Raw genomic sequence first — 10,168 nt, forward strand, 5'->3', positions numbered from 1 at the left:
CTTCATCTTTATTTTTCTACACTTTAGTTTCCTGCAATTTAGTTGTTATTTGAGAGCAATGACCACTTAATTCCCTCTGTATTTGGGAAAGGAGCTCTGTTTCAATTTTGATTGAATTGGTGTTTTATTTCTTCTTCTTCTCTTTTTCTTTCTATTTTCATACTTGGATATCTATTAAAATCCTTGAAAGTGAGTTTTGTTCTTCAAAGATCCTTGGATCTATTAGAGCCCTAATGTAAGCCTTGAGAGAGGGATCATAAGGTTCTGTTTGAGCTCTCTTATCATAATGATGTTGATTCTTGATTTAGAGTTGGTACGTGACATATAACCACTCTAATATTGGGGTCTTTGAATTTATGTAGTATGAGATTAGAAATCGTGTTTGTTTATCTAAGAGAGAGTCTTTGTGCTTGATAGATCCAATTACTACCAAAAAAGGGATTGGATCTACCTGAATTACATGTGAGCCTTGAGAAAGGGATCATGGAATTCAGTTTGAGGCTCTTCTCTCATAATCTTCTTGATCAATACATTCTTAGTTGGTATATGAGATGTAAACACTTTGAATTGAGGTCTTAAGGGTTGTGTGGTATTTGGATTAGAAAATGAACCTCACCTTTTCTCATGACCAATTAGAATACGAGAGTGGCAATTGATTGTGTTGAGAGAAATTGAGTCACCAAGAGATTGGGACTCAATTATTTACAATCTGCCATGGATCTATCTTACATGATTGAGAAGGAGTGAGACCCATTGAGTCAAGAGGAATCAACATGTCCAATCCCTTATGTTTGCTATCTTTACTTTCCATCCTTTACTTTCTAGCATTTTACTTTCTAGCATTTTATTTACTTGTACTTTTATTTCCAGCACTTTGCTTTCCTGCACTTTACTTTTACGTCATTTATTTTCTATGCACTTTATTGCTTTCTTTAAATTTCTAGTCATTTATATTTCCTGTTTGCTCATCACTCCAAAATGTCTAACTAGAATAATCAATTGACTATTGATTGCTTAATCCTTTAATCCTCATGGGATTAACCTCATTCTTGCGAGTTTTATTACTCGATGTGACCCGGTATACTTGCCCGAAGTTATTACGTGAGAAACTTATTTTTTACGTATCAGGCACCATGCAAGGTATGAACATTAGTTTGCCATTGTCCCTATCAATGTCACTAAGAGCCATTCTTAACTTACTTCAACAAAGGCCAAAGCCCACATCCAAAGTCTTCAAGATTGAATGAAGAAAGTGTATAAATAACATAGAATTTAAGTTAGAAAGGAGGCTGGGAAGTTAAAGACCCTAATTGGGAAACCCTGGGAAGATTTTCTTTTGTACTTTTCTTTCTTTTACATACTTTCTTCTCTGTTTATTTTGATTGATCTATGATGAACTAAACCCCCACTTCATTAGGGGGAGGAGCTCTATTATAATCATAATGAATTAATGAAATTCTTCTTATTCTCAATCCGCTTGAGTAGCTATAAGTTAACTTCTATTTTGATTGTGAATCATTCACTCCGAAAGGGGTTTGATTCAATCGAATGCTTGTGTGAGACTCAGAAGGAGAATCACTTGCATTAGAATTGGAGCTCTATCTTTCACAATCCCCTTGAATAACACTATTTGGGAGGAATTAAGGGCTTAAGGGTTTGTGTGGCTTATAAATAAGAGAGTGTGCTTAACCTCTTCTCATGACAAATAGATCAAGGAACTGGCAAGATTGATTGTGATTAGAGAGATTGGGTTGCCAAGGAATTAGAATCCAATCAATTACAATCCGCCACAGATATACTCATATGATTGAGAAAGAAGTTGAGACCCATTTGATTCATGATGGATTATGATATCTCCAATCCCTGATGAATCTTTCTCTTTGATTATCTTCAATGTAGATTACTCTGAAATTTACTTCAATTGCAATTGCTTAATGTTTCCTTTAGTTTTCCCAGCACCCAAAATCCGTTTACGTTTCATGCACATTTAAATTCCATTGCTATTTACATTATGCCTTTTATTTTTTGTCATTTAATATTCAAGCCATTTACATTCCTTGTAATTTAAGACTCAGCTCATCTAAGTTTCTTGCCTTTTATGCTTTTGCTCATTTACTTTCTAGCATTTAATTCTTCAGCCCTTTTACATTCCATCATTTATATTTTCAGTACTTTAACATTTTGTTGTTTTAGTTTCATTATACATTTGCTTTTTGCTCAATTAAATTTCACCAAACTCTTCTGAATAGTAGCTTGACTAGATTCATCACCCAACTAAAATTGTTTAATCCATCAATCCTTGTGGAATCGACCTCACTCTCGTGAGTTTTACTACTTGTTGCGACCCGGTATACTTGCCGGTAGTTTGAGCGGACGTGTTTCCCACCATCAAGCTTTTGGTGCCATTGCTGGGGATTGATTTAGATTGACAATGATTAAGTAGGTGATAGTCTAGATTAAGCATTTTTTCCTTGTTTTTTTTAAAGCCTACTAACTGTTTGAACTTTTGTTTCTGCTAACTTTAACACTACTCTATCCATAGAGTGCCCTATTTTTGTTTTTGGTTTGTCTGTGTTGTATGCTAGGAGGAAGAAAAGGTGCATCCACCTCCTTTGATTCTGAACTAGAAAGAAACTTCTTGAGGCTAAGAAGAGAAGCAAGAGGGAATGGGGTAATTGGAGAAGAAGATTCAGAAGAGGGAGACCAAGAGATGGAGGATAACCTCCACAATCCACCAGAGGATGTTGCCAATAACAATGGCCAGCCTCCAAGGAGAGTTATAGCCTCTTCCACCATCCATAACCCAAGAAATTGTGGGAGCAGCATCTTAACTCCCAATGTCTGTGCTAATAATTTTGAGCTCAAGCCACAACTCATCACTCTAGTTCAGAACAACTGCCAATATGGAGAAAGTGCTGCTGAAGATCCAAACCAACACCTCTCTGTTCTCTTGAGAATTTATGATACTGTCAAAACCAATGGAGTCTATACTAACATCTACAAGCTACTACTATTCCCATTTTCACTAAGGTACAAGGCCTCTCATTGGCTAGAAACATTCCCAAAAGAAAGCATTACCAACTGGGATGATTTGGTTAGCAAGTTCCTAGCCAAGTTCTACCCTCCTTAAAGAGTCATCAAGCTCAAAACGGAGATGCAAACTTTCAGACAGCTAGAGGGAGAGTCACTCTATGAGGCTTGGGAAAGGTACAAAGCATTGATTAGAAGATGTCCTGAGGGCATGTTTAGTGAGTGGGTTGAGCTTCAAAACTTCTATGAAGGTCTATCCGTGAAGTCAAGGAAAGCATTGGACTACTCTTCAGGAGGGTCATTGTAAATGATAAAAACTGCACAAGAAGCACATGGCCTCATAGACATGGTTGCCAACAGTGAATATTTCTACTCCTATGAAAGACAAGCAGCTCCCAAGAGAGGCGTATTTGAGCTTGAAGGGGTTTGATGAGCGGATAATTTATACGCTTTTTGGCATTGTTTTTAGGTAGTTTTTAGTAAGTTCAAGCTACTTTTAGGGATGTTTTCATTAGTTTTTATGTTAAATTCACATTTCTGGACTTTACTATGAGTTTGTGTGTTTTTCTGTAATTTCAGGTAATTTCTGGCTGAAATTGAGGGACTTGAGCAAAACTCTGAAAAAGGCTGACAAAAGGACTGCTGATGCTGTTGGAATCTGACCTCCCTGCACTCAAAATGGATTTTCTGGAGCTAAAGAACTCCAAATGGCGCGATCTCAACGGCGTTGGAAAGTACACATCCAGAGCTTTCCAGCAATATATAATAGTTCATACTTTATTCGGAAATTGACGACGTAAAGTGGCGCTCAACGCCAAGTACATGCTGCTGTCTGGAGTTAAACGCCAGAAACACGTCATAACCCGGAGTTGAACGCCAAAAACACGCTATAACTCGGCGTTCAACTCCAAGAAAAGCCTCAGCTCGTGGATAGATCAAGCTCAGCCCAAGCATACACCAAGTGGGCCCCGGAAGTGGATTTATGCATCAATTACTTACTCATGTAAACCCTAGTAGCTAGTCTAGTATATATAGGACATTTAACTATTGTATTAGACGTCTTTTGACCACGTTTCATCTTTGGTCTCAGTTTTGTTTTATTCTTCATCTTAGGAGGCCATTGATCACGTTTTAGGGAGCTGGCCATTCGGCCATGCCTGAACCTTTCACTTATGTATTTTCAACGGTGGAGTTTTTGCACACCATAGATTAAGGGTGTGGAGCTCTGCTGTACCTCAAGTTTCAATACAATTACTATTATTTTCTATTCAATCCTCTTTTATTCTTATTCCAAGATATACATTGCACTTCAACTTGATGAATGTGATGATCCGTGACACTCATCATCATTCTCACCTATGAACGCACGTGACTGACAACCACTTCAGTTCTACTTTAGGCCGGGCGCATATCTCTTAGATTCCCCAACAGAATCTTCATGGTATAAGCTAGATAGATGGCGGCATTCATGGGGATCCGGAAAGTCTAACCTTGTTTGTGGTATTCCGAGTAGGATCCCGGGAATCCGAAAAGTCTAACTTTGTCTGTGGTATTCCGAGTAGGATTCCGGTATTGAATGACTGTGACGAGCTTCAAACTCCTGAAGGCTGGGCGTGATGAAAAACACAAAAGAATCAAGGGATTCTACTCCAACCTGATTGAGAACCGACAGATGATTAGCCGTGCTGTGACAGAGCATTTGGACCATTTTCACTCAGAGGATGGGATGTAGCCATTGCCAAGGGTGATGCCTCCAAACGATTAGCCGTGCAGTGACAGCGCATAGGACCATTTTTCCGAGAGGATTAAAAGTAGCCATTGATGATGGTGATGCCCTACATACAGCTTGCCATGGAAAGGAGTAAGAAGGATTGGATGAAAGCAATAAGAAAGTAGAGATTCAAAAGGATTCTAGCGTATCCACACGCCTATCTGAAATTCCCACTATTGATTTACATAAGTATTTCTATCCCTTTTTATTTTCTATTTATTATTAATTTTCGAAACCCATAACCATTTAATCTGCCTAACTGAGATTTACACGGTGACCGTAGCTTGCTTCATACCAACAATCTCTGTGGGATCGGCCCTTACTCACGTAAGGTATTTCTTGGATGACCCAGTACACTTGCCGGATAAGTTGAACGGAGTTGTGTCCACACATAGCCAAGAGCCATAATAATGATTCCATACAATAACAAAGAGTACTACATTGATGTGATCACAATTTCGTCCACCAAGTTTTTGGCGCCGTTGCCGGGGATTGTTCGAGTATGGACAACTGACGGTTCATCTTGTTGCTCAGATTAGGTAATTTTCTTTTCAAAAACTTTTTCTAAATTTTTCTTTTTCGTTTTTCCAAAAAGTTTTTTTTTCGAAAACATTAATAAAAGTCCAAAAAAAATCATAAAAATCAAAAATATTTTGTGTTTCTTGTTTGAGTCTTGAGTCAATTTTTAAGTTTGGTGTCAATTGCATGCTTTAAAAAAAAATTTTCTTGCATTTTTCGAAAATTCATGCATTCATGGTGTTCTTCATGATCTTCAAGTTGTTCTTGACAAGTCTTCTTGTTTGATCTTGATGTTTTCTTGCTTTATGTTGTTTGTTGTTTTTCATATGCATTTTTTGTTTGTTAGAGTCCATGCATTAAAGATTTCTAAGTTTGGTGTCTTGCATGTTTTCTTTGCATCAAAAATTTTTCAAAAATATGTTCTTGATGTTCATCATGATCTTCAAAGTGTTCTTGGTGTTCATCTTGACATTCATAGTGTTCTTGCATGCATCATGTGTTTTGATCTAAAATTTTTATGTTTTGGGTCATTTTTGTGTTTTTCTCTTTCATCATTAAAAATTCAAAAAATCAAAAAAAATATCTTTTCCTTATTTTTCTCATAATTTTTGAAAATTTGAGTTGACTTAGTCAAAAATTTTTAAAATTAGTTATTTCTTACAAGTCAAGTCAAATTTTCAAAATTTAAAAATCTTATCTTTTCAAAAATCATATCTTTTCCAATTTTTCCTCTTTTTCGAAAATTTTAAAAATCTTTTTCAAAATATTTTCAAAATCTTTTTCTTATCTTTATATCAAATTTTCGAAAATTAGCTAACAATTAATGTGATTGATTCAAAAATTTGAAGTTTGTTACTTGCTTGTTAAGAAAGGTTCAATCTTTAAATTCTAGAATCCTATCTTTTAGTTTCTTGTTAGTTAAGTAATTAATTTTAATTTTAAAAATTAAATCTTTTTATCTTTTATCATATCTTTTTCAAAAATTTTATCTTTTTCAAAATTTGATTTAAAAATATCTTATCTAACTTCTTATCTTCTTATCTTTTCAAATTTGATTTTAATATCTTTTTCAACTAACTAATTAACTTTTTGTTTGTTTCTTATCTTTTTCAAAACCACCTAACTACTTTTCCCTCTCAATTTTTGAAAATATCTAACCCTTTTTCAAAATTCTTTTTAATTAATTAATTAGTTTTAATTTAAATTTAATCTTATTTCTTATCTCTAATTTTCAAAAATTTCTAACCTTTTTTAAAAATTATTTTCGAATTTTCTGTCTCTTCTCTCTTATTCTATTTAATTATTTATTTACTAACACTTCTCTTCACGTCTCTTCACCCAAATATCTGAACCCACTCTTCTTCATTCTTCTCCCCTTTCTTCTTCTACTAACACAAAGGAATCTCTATACTGTGACATAGATGATTCCTCTTCTTTTCTTATTTTCTTCTCTTTCATATGAGCAGGAACAGGGAAAAAGGCACTCTTGTTGAAATTGATCCTGAACCTGAAAGGACTCTGAAAAGGAAACTAAGAGAAACTAAATTACAACAATCCAGAAACAACCTTTCAGAAATTTTCGAACAAGAAAAGGAGATGGCAGCCGAAAATAATAATAATGCAAGGAGAATGCTTGGTGACTTCACAAAGCCAACATCCAAATTTGATGGAAGAAGCGTCTCCATTGCTGCCATTGGAGCCAACAACTTTGAGCTGAAACCTCAGCTAGTTGCCTTAATGCAACAAAACTGCAAGTTTTATGGACTTCCATCTGAAGATCCTTATCAGTTTTTAACTGAGTTCTTGCAGATCTGTGAGACTGTAAAGACGAATGGAGTTGATCCTGAAGTCTACAGACTCATGCTTTTCCCTTTTGCTGTAAGAGACAGAGCTAGAATATGGTTGGATTCATAACCTAAGGATAGCCTGGACTCTTGGGATAAGCTGGTCACTGCCTTCTTGGATAAATTCTTTCCTCCTCAAAAGTTGAGCAAGCTTAGAGTGGATGTTCAGACCTTCAAACAAAAAGATGGTGAATCCCTCTATGAAGCTTGGGAAAGATACAAGCAGCTGACCAAAAGATGTCCATCTGACATGTTTTCAGAATGGACCATATTAGATATATTCTACTATGGCCTGTCTGAATTTTCGAAAATGTTATTGGACCATTCTGCAGGTGGATCTATTCACCTGAAGAAAACGCCAGAAGAGGCTCAAGAACACATTGACATGGTTACAAATAACCAATTTATGTACACTTCTGAGAGGAATTCCGTGAATAATGGGATACCTCAGAAGAAAGGAGTTCTTGAAATTGATGCTCTGAATGCCATATTGGCTCAGAACAAAGTGTTGACTCAGCAAGTCAACATGATTTCTCAAAGTCTGAATGGATGGCAAAATGCATCCAATAGTACTAAAGAGGCAGCTTCTGAAGAAGCTTATGATCCTGAGAACCCTGCAATGGCAGAGGTTAATTACATGGGTGAACCTTATGGAAACACCTATAATTCATCATGGAGAAATCATCCAAATTTCTCATGGAAGGATCAACAAAAGCCTCAACAAGGCTTTAACAATGGTGGACGCAATAGGCTGAGCAATAGCAAGCCTTTCCCATCATCTTCTCAGCAACAGACAGAGAATTCTGAACAAAACACTTCTAATTTAGCCAATCTAGTCTCTGATCTGTCAAAGGCCACTTTCAGTTTCATGAGTGAAACAAGATCCCTCCATCAGAAATCTGGAGGCACAAGTGGGCCAGCTGAGTAAGAAAGTCATTGAAACTCCTCCCAGTATTCTCCCAAGCAATACAGAAGAGAATCCAAAAGGAGAGTGCAAGGCCATTGATGTGATCAATATGGCCGAATGCACAAGGGAGGAGGAGGACGAAAATCCTAGTAAGGAAGACCTCCTGGGACGTCCCTCAAGCAGGAAGGAGTCTCCTATTAAGGATCCAAAGGAATTTGAGGCTCATATAGAGACCATAGAGATTCCATTAAATCTCCTTCTACCATTCATGAGCTCTGAAGACTATTCTTCCTCTGAAGAGGATGAAGATGTGACTAGAGAGCAAGTTGCTCAATATTTAGGAGCTATCATGAAGATGAATGCCAAGTTGTTTGGTAATGAGACTTGGAAAAGTGAACCTCCCTTGCTCATTAATGAACTAGATACTTGGATTCAGCAAATTTTACCTCAAAAGAGACAAGATCCTGGCAAGTTCTTAATACCTTGTACCATAGGCACCATGACCTTTGAAAAAGCTCTATGTGATCTGGGGTCAGGGATAAATCTTATGCCACTCTCTGTAATGGAGAAGCTGGGGATCATTGAGGTACAACCTACCTTGTTCTCACTACAATTGGCAGACAAGTCATTGAGACAAGCTTATGGAATAGTAGAGGACGTGTTAGTAAAGGTTGAATGCCTTTACATCCCTGCTGATTTCATAATCTTAGACACTAGGAAGGAAGAGGATGAGTGCATCATCCTTGGAAGACCTTTCCTAGCCACAGTAGGAGCTGTGATAGATGTCAACAGAGGTGAATTCGTCCTTCAATTAAATGGGGACTACTTTGTGTTTAAAGCACATGGCCATCCCTCTATGACAAAAGAGAGTAAGCATGAAGAGCTTCTCTCAGTTCAGAGTCAAGAAGAGCTCCCACAGTCAAACTCTAAGTTTGGTGTTGGGAGGCCACAACCAAACTCTAAGTTTGGTGTTAAGACCCCATATCCAAACTCTAAGTTTGGTGTTGGGACTATACAACATTGACCTGATCACCTTGTGGCTCCATGAGAGCCCACTGTCAAGCTATTGACATTAAAGAAGCACTTGTTGGGAGGCAACCCAATTTTATTTATCTAATTTTTGTTTTATTTTATTCTATTGTTATTTTGTGTTTTATTAGGTACATGATCATGTGGAGTCACGAAAAAAAATATAAAAATTAAAAACAGAATCAAAAACAGCAGAAGAAAAATCACACCCTGGAGGAAGCACAGACTGGCGTTCAACGCCAGTAAGAAGCATCTGGCTGGCGTTCAACGCCAGAACAGAGCATGAATCTGGCGCTAAACGCCAGAAACAAGCAACATTCTGGCATTTGAACGCCAGAAATGTACCTAGAGGAAAAGCTGGCACTGAACGCTAGTAACAAGCATGAAACTGGCGTTCAACGCCAGAAACATGTTACATCTGGGCGTTGAACGCCCAAAACGTGCACCACTCGGCGTTTAAACGCCAGAATGGTATGCAAAGGCATTTTACATGCCTATTTGGTGCAGGGATGGAATTCCTTGACACCTCAGGATCTATGGACCCCACAGGATCACCTCAGGATCTGTGGACCCCACAGGATCCCCACCTAACATATTCCCACCTTACCTCCTAATCCTATTTTACTCTTCCCAATAAACACTCCTTCCCAAAACCTTTCACCAATCACCTCAATCTCTCTTCCCAATTACCCTCTTCACCATTCACATCCATCCACTCTTCCCCATAAACCCCACATACCTTCCAAATTCAAAAACACTTTCCCACCCAAACCCACCCTAAAATGGCCGAACCCACCCCTTCCCCTTTCCCTATATAAACCCCTCCATTCTACTTCATTTTTACACATCACAAATCCCCTCTTCTTCACCTTGGCCGTAAACACCATATCTCACTGTCCTCCATATTTTCTTCTTCTTCTTCTTCTCTTCTTTCTTCTCTTGCTCGAGGGCGAGCAATATTTTAAGTTTGGTGTGGTAAAAGCATAAGCTTTTTGTTTTTCCATTACCATCAATGGCACCTAAGGCCGGAGAATCCTCTAGAAAAAGAAAAGGGAAGACAAAAGCTTC

The 10,168-nt window shown here is 37.5% G+C and overlaps 1 non-coding gene across 1 annotated transcript; it reads right to left on the reverse strand.

The window, feature by feature from the left end:
• Positions 1-7,312: 7,312 nt before the first annotated feature.
• On the reverse strand, positions 7,313-7,416 carry LOC130958823 (small nucleolar RNA R71). The gene has a single exon (XR_009077927.1). It is a non-coding gene; the product is annotated as a small nucleolar RNA R71 (small nucleolar RNA).
• Positions 7,417-10,168: the final 2,752 nt, after the last annotated feature.

The sequence above is a fragment of the Arachis stenosperma genome, chromosome 10, assembly GCF_014773155.1.
Source record: "Arachis stenosperma cultivar V10309 chromosome 10, arast.V10309.gnm1.PFL2, whole genome shotgun sequence".
Lineage (NCBI taxonomy): Eukaryota > Viridiplantae > Streptophyta > Magnoliopsida > Fabales > Fabaceae > Arachis > Arachis stenosperma.